At 41.9% G+C, this 22,103-nt stretch overlaps 1 pseudogene; it reads left to right on the forward strand.

Annotated features, from left to right (window-relative positions):
- The first annotated feature begins 569 nt into the window (after positions 1-569).
- On the forward strand, positions 570-3,637 carry LOC133825287 (ubiquitin carboxyl-terminal hydrolase 9-like; annotated as a pseudogene).
- Positions 3,638-22,103: the final 18,466 nt, after the last annotated feature.

Here is a 22,103-nt window from a genome sequence, read left to right on the forward strand (position 1 = left end):
ATATTAAAAATATCCCCTTTCCATTTTATTTATTGTGATTTTAAAATAAATTGTAGAAGTTATGGAAGGATTGGTGCCAATTACCATTTAGCTTTCATTCATATTTGGGCTTGCAGCAATATTGAAATAACAACCACATGGAACTAATGATTTGATCTGACCCAATGATTTTGATCCCTTATTGGGGTGCTTTTGGTGCACTTTTCATCAAATAAAACTTGTTATGCACTTATATGGGTATTTTGGCTAACAGTAAGCAATATTGAAGAAACTGGGCTAAAACCTTTAACTGATTAAAATGCTAAAGAAATTTTTCAGGTGCATTTTTTTTATTATTGTTTTTCTATATGATTATGTTGGATAATAAGCAAGTGTAGATAATTCTCTTATCTTGTTGGTACATATTGACAGAGTTTCAAGTTCTGTAATCAATTCTTCTAAACATGCATTTTGACCATTAAGCATACAAACACATTTCACAACCTGTTTTAAGTGGAATATTTTGGTTCTTTAGCAGTTGGTTTATATGTTTATACTTAATGTTTTATACTTATTTTGCTTCTATTGTTATGGGTATGTTTTATTTAGGGTTTTAGCTCACATTTCTTGAGGGAAAAAAGGGATAATAGCTTAGTGTTGGTTTGGGTCTTGATTCTTATTTTCTTCTCTAAGATGATGGATATGATGTTTACAAGTCAACAAAAGTAGAAAGGGGAGGTTTGGCAGGATTGCAGAATCTGGAAAATACTTGCTTTATGAATAGTGCCCTGCAATGTTTAGTTCACACGCCTCCTCTTGTTGAGTATTTCTTGCAAGATTACAAAGATGAGATCAATACTGAAAATCCTTTGGGAATGCATGTAGGTTTTAGTTCTTTTTTTATCTTCTTTCTATTTTATTTTATGGGGATAACTTGAATTTTAAGTAGGTCTAGTGCTTATACAATTTCTAAAGTATATTTTAACTGTGCAGGGTAAGCTTGCAATCGCCTTTGGTGACTTGTTGAGGAAATTATGGTCCTCAGGGCGAACTACAATTGCACCACGTGTTTTCAAGGGAAAATTAGCTCGATTTACTCCCCAGTTCAGTGGCCATAACCACCATGATTCTCAAGTTAGTATTGTATATTGAATAATAATCGCAAAGCTTTCAATACTGAATACGTCAATGTTTAATGTATTTTTATGTCCTGATGTTTATTTTTGGGAGAAATTTTAGCGCATGAAGTTAGAGAAATCAATCAGTTATTTATGTTTATAGTACTCTGGTTTTGGACTTGTGCTTGCAGATGATACGGGGACTAAGTCTAAGTTTTGCTTTTATTTTTTGTCAGCCTTTTTAAATTGGGCAAATGCTTTTCTTACTAATATTTAGTCACTTCATTGAGCTGATGATTTTAAAATTAAAACCTCTTTGTGTGGCTTCAGCAAAAAAAATTGTATTGTGCTTATCTGTACTTTATGACGTTAGGGTCTGTTAGATATGTTTTGTATGATTAGTTTGTCCATATTGTAAATGAGATAAACCATTCAGGGTAGTTTACATGTAGCACACATACATGTATATATAATATGGGGTCGTCACAACAGGATTTTTTTCACTATCAATCGAGAAATCAATTTTGACTTCTTGATTTTAATCTAAAGTCCACCATATATCACCTTTATCCATATATCATCAATCCCCAAAAAATTTAAATACTACTTTTCATACAAATTATTTGTTCCTATCAATAGGCTAAAGAAGCATACCGATTGAACTGACTCTTATATATATATAAATATATTTGTATAGTTTACTTTTTTTTACGATCACTATATTGCTTCATGTCATAAAATTTTCTCTTTGCAAGGACTTCTTGCATTTTTGTTGGATGGACTGCAAGAGGATTTACATCATGTTAAACGAAAACCTTACATAGAAGCAAAGGATTTAGATGGTCGCCCAGATGAGGAAGTTGTCGTTGAGTGTTGGAAAAATCATAGGGCCCGGAATGACTCATTGATAGTGGATGTTTGCCAGGTGAGTGGGAATTAAAGTCTTCTTTCTTGAAAGCTATATTTCTTCTTTCCTTGAACCATAAGCATTTATTTTTTCCTGTACTGGTACAAAAGTATTTTCTTCTCTTACAATGTTTATATGTTAATGGTCAGGGTCAATATAAGTCAACACTGGTTTGCCCAGCATGTGGAAATATTTCAATCACTTTTGATCCCTTCATGTATTTGTCGTTGCCGCTACCTTCAACTGCAACTCGGCAAATAACTGTGACTGTGTTTTACGGCGATGGAAGTGGTCTTCCTATGCCATACACTGTTAGTTTGCTAAAGCAAGGTTGCTGTAAAGATCTTAGTGAACAACTAAGTAATGCTTGTTGCTTGAATGCTGATGAGATTCTTCTGCTTGCAGAGGTAAATTTGGTTTCCATTGATATCTACAACAATTTATTTTATTTATTCCCTTATTTTTAGTTCTAGTGGTTGAGTAACACTAATTTTGATTGCCAGGTTTATGAACATAAGATTTTTCGATATTTGGAAAACCCCTCAGAGCTATTGGCTCCAATTAAGGAGGATGGCCATATTGTGGCTTATAGACTTTCTAAAAACGTCGTGGGAAGATCCAGAGTTGAAATAATTCATCGACCACATGAAAATTAAGCTTGCATCCCTATCCTTATGTAATTGGTAAATAGCACTGGTAAACATGTGATGTACAAACTGGTGTTGCCAATCCTTCTATTGAAAAATAGCTTTAACTAAGTAATTTCAAAAGGGGATTATAGTATCAATTAAAATAATTATTGGCCTTACATAAGTAAGAATTGTTCATTAAGAAGCTGAAGTCCGTATGAATAAAGTTCAAGCACTCCAAGTCAAGTGTTGACTGGATAATACTGGCTATATTATCTGCTTATGAGAAATATGTGTTTTAATTTTTTGTATCCTAGTCATTTTATGTCTTGGATCATCTACGCAGACTGCTTGTTAGACTTCTGCTGGATTTCCTTACTTAGATAGTTGGATTTTTTAGATGCCCTTCAGACAGTTTTAAGGGTTGTAAGGGAAAGCTTATCGGTACCCTTTTTGTTACTTATTTAAAAGAGCCAATATGTGGAGCCAATGTTGAAGCAGCTGTTACTAGATTGTTGTCACCTTTGAAGAGAACGTGTCCTTCAGTTAAGCTCCAGAATGGTAAGGAAAATGGATTTGAAAAAGAGGTTATTGAAGAACCATCAAACAGCTACAATTCTAAGAACTTGTAAATGGATGATGCAGAAGTAGAGGAAAAATCCAGCGAAGCGTTATCCTTTCAACTTTTTGTTACTGATGGAAACAGTTCGAGCTGCAAGCCCATTGAGAAGGACACTTTATTAAATTCTAGTAGAGTTGTAAAGGTATATTTGGACTGGACTGACAAAGAACACAACTTGTATGATATCAGCTTTCTCGAGGATCTCGCTGAGGTTCACAAGGCTGGGTTTACCGTGAAGAAAACTCGACCAGAAGCTATTTCTTTGTTTACATCCTTGGAGGCATTTCTGAAGGAAGAACCTCTGGGACTGATGACATGTGATGGGATACCTATTCAAATTCAGATAAGTTTATACTTTGACCTTTGAAATAAATTGCCATTAATCGATGTCTTGTTCATTTTGTTTTCAATAGGTACTGCCCCAGGTGCAAGGAACATAGACAAGCAACCAAGAAACTAGACTTGTGGATGTTGCCCGAGATTCTTGTTTTCCACTTGAAAAGATTCTCGTATAGCAGATACCTCAAGAACAAATTAGACACGTCCTTGAATTTTCTTATTCAAGGCTTATATGTTGAATATTTAAGACTACTTAAATACTTTAAGAACATTTTGTTGTTGATGACAGTGTTGAATGTTTTAAATTAATTTGTGGATAGTTAATATAATGTTGAATGTTTTTACTATTTGTTATTTGAAAATCAAGTTCATTTGATGATGCTAGTATATATTAGAAAGCTAATTTTAATTATATAAAAAAATTAAAATAGAATAGAATAAATTAGTGTTATATAAATGAATATATAATGAGAATTTAAACTTATCTAAATATTAAAATAATACGAAAAATGTGTTATAATATCTATTACAATAACACTTTTTATGCAAAGAATTGTGTTATGCAAACTTCATTATATAACACAAATAATGTGTTATACTAAAGTGTAGTATAACTGAAAAAATGTGTTATACTAAAGTATAGTATAACACAAAAAATGAGTTATACTAAAGTGTAGTATAACACAAAAAAAGTGTTATACTAAAGTGTAGTATAACACAAATTTATATGTATTGAAATGTGTTATATAAACGACTATAAATAACATAATTAAACACTTATCTATATATTAAAATAACACAGAAAATGTGTTATCGTTGACAATATAATAACACATATGTATAACAATGATAAAGTGTTATGTAAAGTACCCTGACCTACGATAACATAGTCGGTCTTAACACATCAGAAACTGTTATGGTATGTTTTGATAACACATTTTTGGTGTTATTACAAGCATTTTTTCTTGTAGTGTCAAGTTAGGGGACTGTGCTCGGGATATCGGTGCTCAGAGAGCTTGGGACGCATGTAAGAAAACCACTGTTCCCATAGAGCTTGTATGCAGGGCAGAGCCCAATATGCTTGAATTGCAGGGTGTAGCCCTTTGATTGAATTTGTTAATGTTCTTTATATTTTTTATGATGCTATGAATGCAATTGTGTAAGTGTTCGGAAGAGCTGGGGACGGCGCAGGCCGAGGTCGGCAGGGGCCGGGAACGGCGTTAGGCACGTGGAGCGCAAGGCCGAGTGCGGCAAGGGGCCGGGAGCAACGTTGAGCACGTGGGGAGCGAGTTAATCGGGCAAGACCCTATGGGATACCTGGGATATCCTCACGATGTGGACCACAAACCCAAGGCCTGGTAAAGCTCCTGGGACGGCATGCCCGTATGTGTTTAGCCTATTGATGGCCTGTTTATATGCTAAGGGTTTGTTATGCATATGTTTACTGCTTGTGGGGCTTTTCTTGCTGGGCTTCGGCTCACGGGTGCTCTGTGGTGCAGGTAAGGGCAAGGGGAAAATTTACCAACCATGAGTACGGAGAGCGTGAAGCGGCACGTACATGTTTGGCCAGCCTGGCTGCCACATCCAGTGGTTTTGAGAGATGATTGTATTAAAACCTAGATTTTGTCGTCTAGTCGACTTGGTTTGTACTTATATGTTGTAAATATTTCTAAACAGTATTTTTGGATCCCAAGTGTCAAACACTTTATGATTTTCAGTAAATGGAATTATTTTTTAAGTTTATAACTCTGTTTATGATTTAATTACACTTTTTGACCTAAAACCTCGATTAGCGAGTTGAATGCACATTTTAAACTCACTTAGTAACAGCTCTAAGGAGGTAGGGCGTTACAGATTTGGTGGTTCGGCCATCAGTTGGAGAGCTCTTGGGGCGAGGTGTACATTGTCAGCTAGTCGGTCACCATGGTCGAGGGTTTGTTCAGGGGCAGTAAACCTAAAATTGTATATTTTACCATTATAGTGGCCATGGTTGTTTATAACCTTTGGACATTTTGTAAACATGACTTTTAAACCCTGTTTTGGGATCCCATGGACTAAATAATTATTTTCATGAAGATTATCTGTTTTGACCAAAATCTTTTAAACCAAACCTGTTTATGATTATAGGATCATGTTTTCAACTATATAACTTGGTTAGCAAGTCCTGCACCATCAAAAATACACAGTGTAACGGCTTTGGTTATATAGGGTGTTACAGTTTGCCTCAGCCACTTCGCATGATGCCACGCGATATCCTAGGCCACGTGCCTCGGTTTCTTAACAGTCCACTGATATTTAGGGATCTGTGTGTCAGAAATGGCGGGCCACTACTTTCCTCTGAAAAGCGGATTTGTGCAAAACCACTGAAGGAATCATAACCCTTAAGCTACCTGGTTTTTTAACCTAGAAACCTTACGATTTCTTATGCCCCCAAAAGGTATTTCCTAAACCTATTTGAGATTAGAATTACCCTAGATTGACCTAGAAAATTACCTAGTTTTATGAATACCTTCATATTCGGTATCACTTATGGAGTTTCAAATCGAAACCTATTCCCTATGAAGATTTAGAAATCTCCTACCAGTAACTACAATATGTGTTGTGGATGAACATGGGTAAGAACATAAATTCCATTGTATAAAAAAAAAAAAGAGGAAAAAAATCTTCAAACCAAAGAATTAGATACTTACAGGAAGTGTGTTCGTCGATGGTAAGATGTAGACTCGGCAGCAAGAAGCTCTGGGAAAGCTTCTGAATGTTTGGGCACGATGAATGATTTTGGGGATTCTGAAGAAAGAAAGGAAGTTTGGAAGTTCAGAAAAAGGAAATTTTTAAATACAAAGGTGGCAAAGTTTGAAATTTTACCATCCTATTTATACGTAAATTGTGGAAATTAATTTGGGCCATCAAATAGGGTTAGTTCAAGATCCAAGGGCCAAGATTAAATGGACCAAACGGCGAAAAATAGTTGATAAGACAATTGCTGCAGTCCTCAAAACCCGAAGAGATGCCATTTGTTGTACACCACATGTCCAGTACTCGAGTAGTACGCAGGCATGGTTTTATGGGACAGAAGTCTAAAAGCCCCTATTGTGTAGGTCAGAAAGTGACGACATCATACACGAGAAGGAGCTTAGGGGGAAAATTTTGTACCATGATTTTAGCTCGAGTCCATGCACTCAGCTCAAGTAAAGTTGGCAGATAATTATATGGAGAAATAGCCGAGAATGATATCTGCTTTTATCCACGTGGACAACTCGAGATTCATAGTGGTCATTAGTGGTGTAAGGCGTCCTGAGTTTATCCCAAACTAAGGATTCAATGGCTATGAAGCGCGAGCTGATAATTTTAATAGCTGTCAAAGCACGAGCTTGGAGGAGATATCCAGCTCGTGATAATTCTAGTATATTGCATACCCGCAGATCCCCAGAGACTCGGATTCCCTTTATATGTTTATTTATGACCAGATTAACATATTAATTATTCGAGATAGCGGGAACCTGTTTATTATATTATCAAATCATATCCCTGTATGTTGATACTCATAATCTCATCAAGGGGAAATGCAAGGTAGTCACCTGGGCGTACTCCCCCCCCTGATCCGCGAGACCACCCCGTCTCGCGAGGATGCTCTTCCGCGAGGCCACCGAGTCGCCTTCCGCGAGGCCACCAAGTGGCGAGGCCCCCCTGATCCGCGAGACCGCCCCGTCTCGCGAGGATGCTCTTCCGCGAGGCCACCGAGTCGCCTTCCGCGAGGCCACCAAGTGGCGAGGCCCCCCTGATCCGCGAGACCGCCCCGTCTCGCGAGGATGCTCTTCCGCGAGGCCACCGAGTCGCCTTCCGCGAGGCCACCAAGTGGCGAGGCCCCCCTGATCCGCGAGACCGCCCCGTCTCGCGAGGATGCTCTTCCGCGAGGCCACCGAGTCGCCTTCCGCGAGGCGACCAAGTGGCGAGGCCCCCCGATCCGCGAGACCACCCCGTCTCGCGAGGACCCTGTTCCGCGAGGCCACCGAGTCGCCTTCCGCGAGGCCACCAAGTGGCGAGGCCCTCCTAATCCGCGAGACCGTCCTATGGCGAGGCCCTCCTGATCCGCGAGATCGTCATATGGCGAGGCCCTCCTGATCCGCGAGACCATAGGGGCGAGGTGCCTTATTTAGCGAGGCCACCATAGGGCCAAGGTGCCTTGTCCAGCGAGGCCATCATAGGGCGAGGCGCCCTATTCAGCGAGGCCCTTGGGCCACTCCTACCATGCCCATGCGCGGGGCCGAGGGAGGCTGCGAGGCCGCCAATGGCACCCCATGCGCAAGGCCGCGCAAGGTCCCACGCGCGCGCGCCCCGGGAGGTCCACCAGCCCACCATCTTCTCAGGAGGCCGACACACCGTGACTTGATGCGCATGGGCCCAAGACCCCTATTCAACGCCACAGCCAATACGGACACCAAAGATCCCCTTTTTCACAACCTCAAAGTCCCTATGCTTAGTAGATCCAGAACGAGTCGAATGAGACATATTTGTACGACCGGGTACTAGGTACGGATGCCAGTGCCAGCGAGGATCGTGGTTCGTACGTCTACGGCCATGGGTCAGAGCCGACACCACTACCTCCTGTGCCACCACGCCTGCTACCACGCCTCAAGAAGGAGTACAGACAAGTAGTGGAGACATCCCCCTGACACCTGCTCCTGTACGGGATGTACAGCCACAACCTCTGAAACCACTCCCCTAGTACAGTACGTTTGTACCGTTTGGTCCCCTGGACCACTATGTACCTAAGGCCGTTAGAGCCTACTATAAATTGAATTCCAAGGCCACCTGTAGAGGGGTTGGAAATTTTACTGTAGCAGAGACATTAGTGTGAATGAGATACTGAATTCTCCATTGTTGTTATTCCATTGTTCTTGAGTCATTGTTCAAGTTTTCATAGCTTTCTAATTAGCGATTTCAATTTGATAATTTTTCCAACTTAACTTCGTTGACGAGTTCTCACCGTCAACACTGTATAAATGGGAATTGTTTGTATCAAATGTTATTATTATGTAAATGTGTGATTGACTCACGCAGTTACCCAAACATGTCCATGGAATTCCCTTATAAATTCTGGGAATGTTGGACAGGAAGGGGGGGCATTATTCTGTAATACCAAAACTCAGCCAAAATAGAGAGAGAAACAACAATAATATTGACTCGTGGACTAGGTGGATTTTAACCACTGAACCACGTAAAAGTTCTGCGTTCTTCAGTGAATTCATATTATTATATATTATGGTTTACCATTAAGCACTAATTTGCCTTACTATTTATTAATACAATGTTGGCGAAAAACCGTGTCAACAAAATGCAATGCCCAAGGCCATTCTCAGTTTGGCGAATAGATATGATCGAATCTTGCCCACAGGATAAGGGAATGTCAAGTATGTAGTAGTTGCTATCGAAAATCACGACTAAGAAGGTGCTAGATTTCGTTGTAAAAAACATTCTATATGGGTTGCCAAAAAAAAATTGTATCGAATAATGGCACATAATTTGGCAGCGAACTATTCACCGATTTCTGTGACCGGCATGGCATAAAGAAGAGCTTTTCAATAGTTGCCCATCCACAAGCCAATGGACAAGTAGAAGCTATGAACAAAACTCTGAAGGACACTAAATAAAAGGTTCAAAGAAACGAAGGGAGCATGGCCGGAACAATTGCTCGAAGTACTTTGGTCTATAGAACATCACACCGAACAGCAACAGGCCATACGACATTTTCCTTAGCCTATGGGTATGAGGCCATGTTACTAGTTGAGTTAGATCCACCGTCGCATAGATGGATAACATATGACCAGAATACGAATAACTAGTTATTAATGGAGCCTTTGGACCTTATTAACGAAAGGCACGAACAGGCTCAATTACGAGTGGCAGCTTACCAACAAAAGGTCACTCAATATTTTAATTCTAAAGTACGTAAAAGAAAGTTTGACATAGGAGACTTGGTACTTAGAAGAGTTTTTCTCAACACTCACGATCAGGCTCCTGAAGTACTTGGACCAAACTGGGAGGTGTAACGCCCTGGATAGCCAAGACTGTTACACTGTGTGTTTACAAATGTGCAATACTTGCTAATCAAGTCATTTAGTTAGAAACGTGTTACTGAAACTACAGTTGAACTAGGGTTAAAAGATTTTGGTCACAAAATCCTCATTTCTTATAATCAAACATTTTTACATGGGATCCCAAAAGTAGTAACGTTAAAAGACACTTTACAAAATTTCAGGGTAAAAGTACAGTTACTAGCCACTCTAAGGGCAAAACAGACAATTAGGCTCTTCTCGTCCTGTACCACTCCTCGGTCATGGCGGCCGATCAGCTGACTATGTACATTCAGCCCCAAAGCTCTCCATCTCAGGATTGGTCCACTTTGCCCTTGCCTTTACCTGCACCACATAGCACCCGTGAGCCGAGGCCCAGCAAGAAAACACAATAATAGAGCATAATCATCAAACAAACAACTAGATAACCCATGCAGTACAATCATATACTCAACAATGTATATATTCACAATAATCTAGTATTCAGCATACCAAATTCATCATTTAATACTAATAACAAATTCACATATGATAACCAGGGTCAACGCCCTTAGGTCGCACTGTAACGCCCTACCTCCTTAGAGTCGTTACTAAGTGGGTTTAAAAACGTGTATTTAACTCACTAATCGAGATTTAAAGTCAAAAGTGTAATTAAATCATAAATAGAGTAATAAAATTTGAAAATAATTCCATTTACTGAAAATCATAAAGTATTTGACACTTAGGATCCCAAAATACTGTTTAGAAATATTTACAACCTGTAAGTACAACAAAGTCGGCTAAATGAAAAAATCTAGGTTTTATTACATTCATATCCCAAAATCCACAGGCTGTGGCAACCAGGCAGGCCAAACATGTACACGGCGCCTCAAGCTTGCTACACTCATGGTTGGTTGGCTTTCTCCTTGCCCTTACCTGCACCACAGAGCACCTGTGAGAGCTCCCGGCCCCTTGCCGTACTCGGCCTTGCACTCAACGTGCCCAATGCCGTTCCCGGCCCCTGCCGACCTCGGCCTGCGCCATTCCCGGCTCTTGCTGAACATTTACACAGTACCATTCATAGCATAATAAACATATACTGAACATTAACAAATTCAGACAAAGGGCAACACCCTACAATTCAATCATAATGGGCTCAGCCCTACATACAAGCTCTACGGGAACAGTGGTTTTATTACCTACGTCCCGAGCTCTCCGAGCACCGAAATCCCGAGCACAGTCCTCTAACTTGAGCCTCGCCGAAACCCTAGTCCCAACACATTAACAATATTCATCCATCAAGTTCTAATCCATTAAATAACTTAGAGCCATATCTCTAATCTCGGGGACCTTGAATTCTATCAATCTGGGTGATAAAATCCATCCCAAGCCTTATCCTTTGAGTTCCCAAGCCTAAACACACTTAAAAACACAAAATGGCACTAAGAGTCGCGGCCCAACCCCATAAGCATCGCGACTAGCCTCTAAACAGAGGCTAACACCTCCCTAAAACACGCACGGGCCGCGGTGCACTTGACCGAGCGTCGCAGCGCGCCTCGAGCATCATGGCCTCCTAAGGCCTCGTATGCACACAGGCCGTGGCCCTCGCCTCCAAACCCAGAAATCTCCATCTTTTCTTGCATTTTTTTCAAACCATCTCACCCAAAACCAAACTAGAAATTCCAGATAATCATCAAAAAGGTTCTAGCCCAGTTTCAACATCAAAACCTATCAAAAACCTGCTCCAAAAACTCTGCTGAACACCCTTGAACAGATCAAATCCTACTTACATGCATTTCCTATGAAAACAGTAGAAATCAACCATAATTCCCAAAGTTAGAGCTTACCCTTGCTGAGTTATGATTCAGAGCTGATCCCCTAAATTCCCAAATTCAATTCCTCAAGCTCCAAGCCCTGATTTACTGGTTAGAATCTCCTAAGCTATGCCCCAATTCTTAGTTCTTGGCTGCTTTTCTTTTCCTTGCTTGAGTCCTTGAATTGTCTTAGAGAGTAAAGATGAGAGAGAATAGAAACTATCTTCAGCTGAGTAGGGAAGGTGAATGTCGGTTTCTAAGTCTCCAAAAGCTTCCTAGACTTTTTTTTATTTAACTCAAGCTTTAAGGTTACCTCAAGGCTCGGGGTGCCAAAAACGTCCCCGAGGGCAAAATGGTAAATTTCCCCATTATCCCTTCCTAGACATTCTAACCTCAAATATATCTCCAAATATTTATTTCCATAACCCGATAACCCCATAATACATCTAATACCTGTAACACCCCAATTTGCTAATAAGGTTTAGGACATTAATTAGCGTGCATGGAGGGCAATAAGTGAATTAACATGTTAATAAATGAATTTAAATGAATATGTGATTAGAATGCATGTTTAGGTGGAATAAATATGCATGTGGGCCCCGTTTGTTTGTTAGGGGTAAATTGGTAATCTTAGCCCGCTGATGGCATAAATGTGATAATTGTATTATATGATTAGTACCACGTGTGAGTGGTGATATTATTGTGATGCATGTGCCGAGATGGTCCTAGGGAGCTCATTAGTTTAAAAGTCACAACGGGTATTTTGGGAATTTTAAAATTTGAGTTTGTGAGTTAATGGTTAATGGTAATTGAGTAACTTGAGTGACCATTAAGAGTAACAGATTTTGGATGTGAAATGGTAGAATTGTAGGAAAGTTGAAATGGCAAAATGCCCTTGAGGTTTAGTTAGGAAAGAAATTATATGGAGGGGTAAAGTAGTCTTTTGGCAGGGTATAGGAACCTTCAGCTGAGGGAAATGAATATTCACGATACTTTATGCTAAGTGTGACTGAAGTTAACTTTTGGAAGGCTAGAGGAATCAAGAAGGAAAAGGAAAACTAAGAACCTAGAAGGCAAAGTAGAAGAGGAAGTGAGCTGAGTTCTTTGAGGCTAATGAAGAGCTTAAGGGTGTAAAATCAAACTCAGGCCAAGGATTATTCAGAGCTTGATAATCAAGAGGAATTGGTTTAAAGCTGGGATTGGAGGGAGTTCAAGCTGAGCTATTGATTGAGGTAAGAGTTTTAAACATCTTTGAATTTTTCGTATCTAATGTGGTTTAAGAATTTGGAAGCATGGTTTAAGTTTTTCAAGCTTTGGTTTAAGTTTATGGCTTACTGGTTTAAGTTTCTGAAGTTTGAAACCAAAGTGTGGATTTTGGGTGTGATTGTGTGTTTGACCTTGTTGCTGGTGTTTATAGGTTGTTAGATGGTTCATTTGAGGTTTCAAATTATTTTTGGGGTTTAGGTATGTGTTTGGGTTGGATTGTAGGTGTTTTGTCTTGGGAAAAATGCAGGGGAAAAACTAGAAATCTGGGTTCGCAAAGGGGCGCCGCGGCCCTGTTCTTTGGTGCCGCGGAAAAAGGCTGCATCAGGCAGCAGAGAAGTTTCTAGGCGCCGCAGCCCTTCTTGTTGGGCGCCGTGGCGCTAGGCTAATTCTGGGCATGGATATTTTGCATTTTAGGGCTTTTACCCCCGGGGGGGGCTCGGGGGATGTTTCTGTTGCATTGTTTAGGGAAATTGGAGGTCCCGAGTGTACCGGATTGGTCCCGGGAAGTGGTTTTGGATTGATTAGTATTAATGAGTGTTTTATATGTGTTGTGACTAGGTTTCCGGAGAGGCTCGGGTTAGAGGATCGTGCTTGTGACTTTGGTCCATTGTGAAGCTCGGGATACAAGTAAGAAAACTGTAGTACTCTTAGAGCAGGGCATGGGCCCATAGTGTTGTTGCAGGGCACGGCCCTATATTGTATTACATGTTAGGGTGTAGCCTTGATTGGATTATTATCTGCTTGAATGTTGTTTGAGTTATGCTATATGTGATTATAGTAGAATGAACGGCAAAGGAGCCGGGAACGGCAAGGAGCTGAGAATGGCAAAGGGCCGGGAACGGCGAAGGCCAAGAATGGCAGTGGGGTCGAGGGTAAGATTTGGCACGTGGAGTGCATATCACTAGGGGTGAGACCCCAATGGATACATGGGATATCCTTACGGTGAAGACCGAGATCCCAGACTTTGGTAATGCTTCTAGGACGGCATAGCCGTATATGTTTAGTCTGATGGACTATCTGTTTATTTGTGGATTATCTGATATAATGGTTATATAATATGCATATGTTATGTGTTGTCTGAGTTTTCTTGCTGGGCTTCGGCTCACGGGTGCTCTGTGTTGTAGGTAAGGGCAAGGAAAAAGTCAACCAGCCATGAGTACGGATAGCGTGAGGCGGCGCGTACAAGTTTGGCCTGCCCGATAGCTTTGGTTGGGGGCATTTTGAGAAATGGCTGTATTAAATTGTGATTTTGATAGTTAGTTATCCGTAAACCTATTTTGGGATCCCAAATGTTAGACACTTGAGACTTTCAATGAAATAGAGTATTTTCAAAGATTACATCCTTGACTTTTGCTTAGTCACACTTTTGTTCTAAAAACCTCGTTTAGCGAGTTAATTGCACATTTTAAACTCACTTAGTAACGACTCTAAGGTAGTAGGGCGTTACAACTTGGTATCAAAGCGAGCCAAGGTTTATTGGTTCTGGAGATTGACCGAACATGTACGCTCGCTGTCATTGAAAATCTCGACTCATGGTTGATTGGTATGGTTGATTATTATGCTTGAATATGTGCCTAAATGCCCTGTTTGCCTGTTTAGTTTAAAAGAGCATGATGAATGAAATAACATATGCATGATGTCAGGGCATGGCCCGTTGTGTGTTATATGTTATCTGTATGTTATCTGGATTGTTGATCTTGGTTGGTTGTTGAGAATGGGAGCTGGAATTGGATTTTGTTATCATGCCTGATGAGCGGTGCCACTGATTGCAGGCATATAGTTGTAATGCCTCGGCAATCATCTAGACTTCGCGGTAGCAGAGCCGAGGATAACAGCCAGGGTCAGGACCCTCCACCTGCCCCACAGAACTGGCAACAGATATTAGCCGAAATGGAGGCTAGATTGCAGAGAACAGAGGAAGAACTTCGTCAGTTGAGGCAGCAGGCCCCTTCACATGTCTCTGGGTTGCTAATTCAGCAGAATGTAGCGCCAGTGCCGGTTCAGCCTGTGGTTGAGAATAGGTGGGAACCTTTGTATGAAAGATTCAGAAAGCAACAACCTCCTACCTTTGAGGGTGGATCAGACCCACTACAGGCCGAGCAATGGATGAATATGATTTCTTTAATCTTAGATTTCATGAGGGTTGAAGGCAATGAAAAGGTAGCTTGTGATAGCTACATGCTTAGAGAGGATGCCCGCATCTGGTGGGATGTAGTGATTCAACAGAGGAATATTATAGTTATGACTTGGGAAGAATTTAAGAGTATCTCTAATGAGAAATACTACAGTGTAGCAGTTCAAGCTGCGAAGGTTGATGAGTTTATCAACCTGACTCAGAACAGGTTATCAGTTACTGAGTACGCCCTGAGATTTGATAGACTGGCGAAGTTTGCGCCAAACTTGGTGCCGACAGATGCAGTGAGGAGAGATAGATTCATACAGGGGTTGAATGTGATGATCGCCCGTGACGTGAATATTACCTTAAATCCAAAGACTACTACCTATGCTCAAGTAGTGGATAAGGCCCTTACTACAGAGAGGGCTGAGGATCCGATATGGAAAGACAGCGTTGCTAGGAGCGATGCCAGGAGGACGGTGCCTCCTTCTACTTGGTCTAGTCGGGGCAGTGGCCCCAGTGAGCAGAAAAGAAGAGTTCCAGATTCATTTGTTCCTCCTTGTTCTGACAAGAGGGTACGAGGTTCTATTGGTGGCCATCAGGGCGGAGGTTACAACTAGAGGAGTTTTCCAAAGTGTCCTCGATGCAGATGACGACATCAGGGCGAGTGCTGAATTAGGGCATGTTTTTTTTGTGGGAGTGCCAACCATCTGAAGAAACACTGCCCACAAGCTAAGAAAGAGGAGCCAAAGCAGGGAGATGGTCTCGCTCCTGCCAGGGTATTCGCTTTGACTCAGACTGAGGCGGAGGCTAGCCCCTCAGTTGTGATAGGTCAGATCTCTAGCGCTAGTTCTTTGTATACTGCATTGATTGATTCAGGGGCTACCCACTCATTTGTATTTGCTAGGGTGATAGACCAGCTTTGTAGCCCTAGTGTTGTGTATGCTAGGGGTTTCCAGACTTTGTTACCAACAGGAGAACTGGTAGTCTATAAGAGATGGATTAGAGCGTTACCAGTAGAGATAGATGGTAGGGAATTGTTTGTTGATCTGATTAGATTAGATATGGATGATTTTGATATGATATTAGGGATGGATTGGTTAACGAGGTATGGAGCAACGATTGATTGCAAGCGGCGAATGGTGACTTTTGAACCAGAAGCGTGGCACCTTTTGTGTTTATGGGGACGGTGAATGGACCGCGAGTGCCTATGATCTCAGCACTGAAGGCTAGAGACCTAATGAAGGAAGGTTGCATAGGATTCCTAGCAAGTGTTGTAGATACCTCTAGAGTGGTAACAGTGGGACCGAATGAAACTAGATTGGTGTGTGAGTTTCCAGACTTATTTCCAGCAGATTTGCCAGGATTGCTGCCACAGCAGGAGATCGAGTTTGTCATAGAGTTGGCACCAGGAGCGGAGCCTGTATCCGAGGCACCCTATAGAATGGCTCCGGCAGAGTTAAAGGAGTTGAAGATTCAGCTACAGGAGCTACTGGATTTGGGGTTCATCAGACCGAGTTTCTCGCCATGGGGTGCTCCAGTGTTATTTGTTAAGAAGAAGGATGGATCGCTTAGGATGTGCATTGACTACAGGGAGTTGAACAAGTTGACTATTAAGAATAAGTATCCACTACCTAGGATCGATGATTTATTTGATCAGTTGCAGGGGAGTACGGTGTTTTCAAAGATTGATCTCCGGTCAGGCTATCATCAGTTGAGGATTAAAGAGGAGGACATACCAAAGACTGCTTTTCGAACAAGGTATGGGCACTATGAATTTCTGGTTATGTCCTTTGGATTAACCAATGCCCCAACAGCTTTTGTGGATATGATGAATAGGATTTTCAAAGATTATCTGGATAAGTTTGTGATTGTATTTATCGATGATATCCTAGTGTACTCCCAGTCAGAGACAGGGCATGAGCATCATCTGCGCCTGGTATTGCAGCGATTGAGATAGCATAAGTTATATGCTAAGTTCAGCAAGTACGAGTTCTGGTTACCGCAAGTTACATTTCTGGGTCATATCGTCAGTAAGGAGGGGATACTGGTTGACCCAAGTAAGATAGAGGTAGTGAGAGATTGGCCTAGACCGAGCAGTGTTCCTGAGGTCAGAAGTTTCCTTGGGTTGGCAGGATACTACTGACGATTTGTAGAGGGGTTCTCCAGAATTGCTACTCAATTGACAGAGTTGACAAGAAAGAAGACCAAGTATGTATGGACAGATCGATGTGAGAACAGCTTCAAGGAATTGAAGCAGCGATTGATTACTGCACCAGTGTTGAGCCTGCCGACAGACAATGAGAAGTTCGTGGTTTACTGTGATGCTTCCAGACAGGGTTTGGGATGTGTGTTGATGCAAGCTGGTAAAGTAATAGCTTATGCATCAAGGCAATTAAAAGAGTATGAGCAGAGATACCCCACGTATGATCTGGAGTTGGTTACAGCGGTATTCGCACCTAAGATTTGGAGACATTACCTGTATGGTGAAAGGTGAGAGATATACACTTATCACAAGAGTTTAAAGTATTTCTTTACTCAGAAAGATTTGAACATGCACCAAAGACGATGGCTAGAGTTGGTAAAGGATTATGATTGTGATATCCTATACCATCCTGGGAAGGCTAATGTAGTGGCTGATGCATTGAGCCGGAAAGGCCCAGAACAGTTGTTTAGTTCGAGACAGATATCTGACAGATTAACTGAAGAGATGACCAGAGCAGGTATAGAGTTTGTGGTTGGTAGGTTAGCCAACATAACTCTTCAGTCAACGCTCCTTGAAAGGATTAAGGAAGCACAGGGAAGGGATCCCCAGTTGGTTGAACGTAGAGAGAATGTTTAACTGGAACGACTAAGGACTTCTCTAGCTCAGAGACAGGCTTACTGAAGAAAAAAGGACGGATTTAGTTCATGGCAAACAAAGCTAACACCATAAAAATAAATGCTATCATCTTTAATATCCAAAACTCGAAAAGAAATTAAAGAAAAAAAAATGCAGAAACTAAGCTTAGCCGTCAATAATGCTCTGAAAAACTTGTCAATTAAAAACCATAATCCATTTCCTAATTTATATTGTTTTTAACCTAAATAAGATATTTTTTTCTCTTCAAGGAGGTGCACCGCGGCCCATGCATTTCCATGCCGTGACCCGTGTCTTCAAAATGCCTAGGAGATTTGCGCCTCCATCTTAAAGCGTCGCAGTCCTTAGAAGACCATTCCGCGGCCCATGTGAAACCCCAGATTTTCTTTGCTCTCTACCACTCATCATGTCACGACATTAATTCCTACCAGATTTGGGTAGTTTCTGACTTTGCTAAAGTTGTGGCTCTTAAGCCCATGCCACGACTCTAATTCTATTTTTTTTTCAAAAATTGACCATTTTAAGTCTGACCTTCATCAAAACTTCATCAAAACTTCTTCTAACTCATCTTTAATGCCAATACAACTCGAACAACCACCAAAAGTTTCATTTTTCAACCATTTCTTCTGCTCGAGGGCCTTCATGAGGACGGACCATGGGTTGAATCTCTGATGGAGCAAAGTTCAAAGGTTGAGGGTCATTTGAAGGACCCTCGATATTGGAAACTGGCTGGCTAGTAGGTGAGTTTGTGGGTTTTCCTTTCCTATGAGGAATGTGTTTGACACGACCCATGTTCGGTTGGTTCTTTGGAGGATTGTCAGGAAGGCTGGTGTAGGAATTGGATGTGGTGTCAGAGGCTCTGGAAAAGATAGAGAAGGTTGTTCTTGATCCTCGAACAGCAGAGCGAGAAGATCTTCATCTATTGGTCTCTCACCTCCCCAGGGATCATACATGAAAATCTGAGAAAAGCAAAGGGGAAGTGAGAATCTACGACCAATAGATAGAAGAAAAATGTAACGACCCAAATTCAATGTTAAGGCTTAAGGGCCTGGAGTTGTGTGCCTGGAGGGCATGATGGGATCTTGTGTGTGACTTTATTAAGTTTAATGCATCATTATGATTTATTGCACGTTATATGACTATTGGATTATTTGAGATGCATGACTATGTGAATCGGTATGCATGTAGAACTGATTGTCTTAAAATGAGCATGATTGTAACTTGGCCATGTTAGGGCATAACTGTGATAATTATACTATGTGAATTGTGCCATGTGAGTGTGATGTTTTACCAGGATGCACGCATCGGGACGGTCCTAGTGAGCCAGTTAGTCTAAAAGTCACAACGGGTTGTTGTACCCGGCTCGGGAGGAGCCCAGGGGTACTTCGGGAATCTTGTAAGTTGAGTTTAGAAAGAGTGATTAGTATTGGTAATTTGGTAACCATTTGTAACTGCTGTGAGTAACAAGTTTTAAGATAGGAAGTGGTAGAATTGAAATGAAAGTGTTAAGACTTAAGTACCCTTGAAGGTTTAGCTTAGAAGGATTAGTAAGGAGGGGTAATTTGGTCTTTTGGCAAGGCAAATAGACATTATGCAGCTGGGATTTAGGGGGTACGGTTTGGGCATTTGGGTCACTTGTGGCTTTGATAAATTAGAAGAGAAGGAAAAGAAGAGGAGAGAAAGGCTAGGGCAAAGAAGAAGAAAGAAGAAGAGGTGTAGAAAGGGGGCTGAAGTGGGAAGCTTAGAAGGAGATCAAGGGAACTTTTAGGGTGGATTCTACTCTTGAGGTAAGGATTTTATGCTTATTTAAGTTTGTTTTCTGTGTTGGTTGAGGAATTTAATGCTTGAGTTAAGATTTTCATGGGTTTTGATTTGGGTTGTTGAATTTGAAATCAAAGGAGTGGATCTTGTGTGTATTGATGTTTTGGATTTGATTCTAGTGTTTATGGGGTGTTAGATTGTTCATATGAGGTTTGGATTTGAGTTTTGGGGTTTAGGTTTTGGTTTGGGATGATTTGGGGAGGTTAAAGCTCGGGGAAAATTGCAGGAAAAACCCAGAATTCTGGGTCTGCGAAGGCGTGCCGCGGCAGGGTTTTTGTGTGCCGCGGCAAGGGAGCTTCTGTCTGATGGGTGCCGCGGCACAAGGATGTGGTGCCGCGGCACAAGGCAATTTTCAGGGTAGCTCTTTTTGGCAATTTTAGGTCTTAGCTCCGGGGGTTCGTGGGATGCCTCCGGGGTGTTGTTTTAAGGTTTTAGAGGTCCCGAGAGTGCGGGATTGGTCCCGGGAAGTGGTTTTGGGTTTGGTTAGTATTAAAAGTGTTTTATGTGTGTTGTGACTAGGATTTCGGAGAGGCTCGTGCTAAAGGACCGTGCTCGTGACCGTGGTACTTTGGAAAGCACGGGATACAGGTAAGAAAACCGTAACACCCGAGTTTAGGGCATGGCCCCACTGTGTGATTGTAGGGCGTGGCCCCGGATTGTATTACGTGCAAATGCTTAAACTTAAATGAACCATGATGTGTGTGAATGTTTATTTTGAATGTACTATATGTGTTATTATGATGAAACGAGCGGCAGAGGCCGGGTACGGCATAGGCCGGGGCGGCCGTGGGCCGAAAGTAACACAGCACATGGGATGCTTATATTCAGGGTGGGACCCAAGGGATACATGAGTGATCCTCGCGGTGAGAACCGAAACTCCAGGCTTTGGTAAGGCCTTGGGAGCGGCATGGCCGTACTTGTTTATTATGGTGGTTTTCTTATGTATCAGTGAATTATTGCCAGCTATTTACTTTGCATATGTTATGTGTTATTTGGGTTTTCTTGCTGGGCTTCGGCTCACGGGTGCTCCGTGTGGCAGGTAAAAGCAAGGAGTCAGTCAACCGGCCATGAGTATGGAGAGCGTGGGGGCGGCGCGTACATGTTCGGCCTGCCCGACTGCTTTGGTTGGGGGCATTTTGTATATGGCTGTATTTAACCATTCTTTTGATAGCTGATCAAGTGTAAATCTATTTTGAGTTGTAAATATTTTGTAAACCTTATTTTGGGATCCCAGATGTTTTATAATTAACGTTTTTAATGAAACTAAACATTTTCAAAGAGTACAGCCTTAAACTCTGGTTTATTCACACTTTTGGTTTTAGAAACCACTTGAGTCAATTAGATGCACAATTTCTGTTTTAAACTCACTTAGTAACGGCTCTAAGGTAGTAGGGCGTTACAACTTGGTATCAGAGCGAGCCAAGGTTTATTGGTTCTGGAGATCGACCGAACATGTACGCACGCTGCCATTGAAAAGCTCGACTCAGGGTAGTTTGGTATGATCGGTTGATATATTCATGAATATGTGTTTAATGCTTTGTGTGCCTGCCTAAATTATTATGAGCATGATCATTGAAATAACATATGCATGATGCCAGGGCAAGGCCCGTTGTATGCTGCATGATATTTGTATGGCACTTTGGTCGATTGATCTTGGTTGTTGTTGAGATTGAGAGGTGGAAATTGGACCTTGTTATCATGCCTAATGAGCGGTGTCATTGATTGCAGGCATTTAGTTGCAATGCCTCGCCAATCATCGAGACTCCGCGGCATTCAGGCCGAGGATGATAACCAGGGGCAGGACCCTCCACCTGCTCCTCAGAACTGGCAACAGATTTTAGCAGAGATGGAGGCTAGGTTGAAGAAAACAGAGGATGAGCTTAGTCAGTACAGGCAACCAGCTCCTCCACCGGCCACTGTGATACCACCACCGCCTAGTGTGGTACCGGCTCCGGTTCAACCTGTGACTGGGAACAGGTTGGAACCTCTATATGAAAGATTCAGAAAACAACAACCTCCTACCTTTGAGGGGGGAGCAGACCCACTGCAGGCTGAGCAGTGGATGAGTACAATGTCGGTAATCCTGGACTTCATGAGGGTTGAAGGAAGGGATAGGGTTGATTGTGCCAGTTATATGCTTAGACATGATGCACGAATATGGTGGGAGGTGGTGGGGCAGCGAAGAGATACTGCTATTATGACCTGGGAGGAATTCAAGAGCCTTTTCAACGAGAAATACTACAGCGTAGCCGTTCGAGCGGCGAAGGCGGATGAGTTTAACAGTCTGACTCAGGGCAGGTTATCTGTCACTGAGTACGCCTTGGTATTTGATAGATTGGCGAAGTTTGCGCCAGAGCTTGTGCCGACTGATATGGCCAGAAGGGACAGATTTGTACGGGGATTAGGTGCAATGATCGCCCGTGACGTGAGTATTACAATGGCTCCAGAGACTACCTATGCGCAAGTGGTAGACAAGGCCCTCACTGCTGAGAGGGCTGAGGATCAGATCTGGAAGGATAGCGCTGCTAGGCGTGATACCAGGAGGGTAATGCCTTCTTCTTCTGGGCCTAGTCGGGGCA

The sequence above is a fragment of the Humulus lupulus genome, chromosome 3 (genome assembly GCF_963169125.1).
Source record: "Humulus lupulus chromosome 3, drHumLupu1.1, whole genome shotgun sequence".
Classification (NCBI taxonomy): Eukaryota; Viridiplantae; Streptophyta; class Magnoliopsida; order Rosales; family Cannabaceae; genus Humulus; species Humulus lupulus.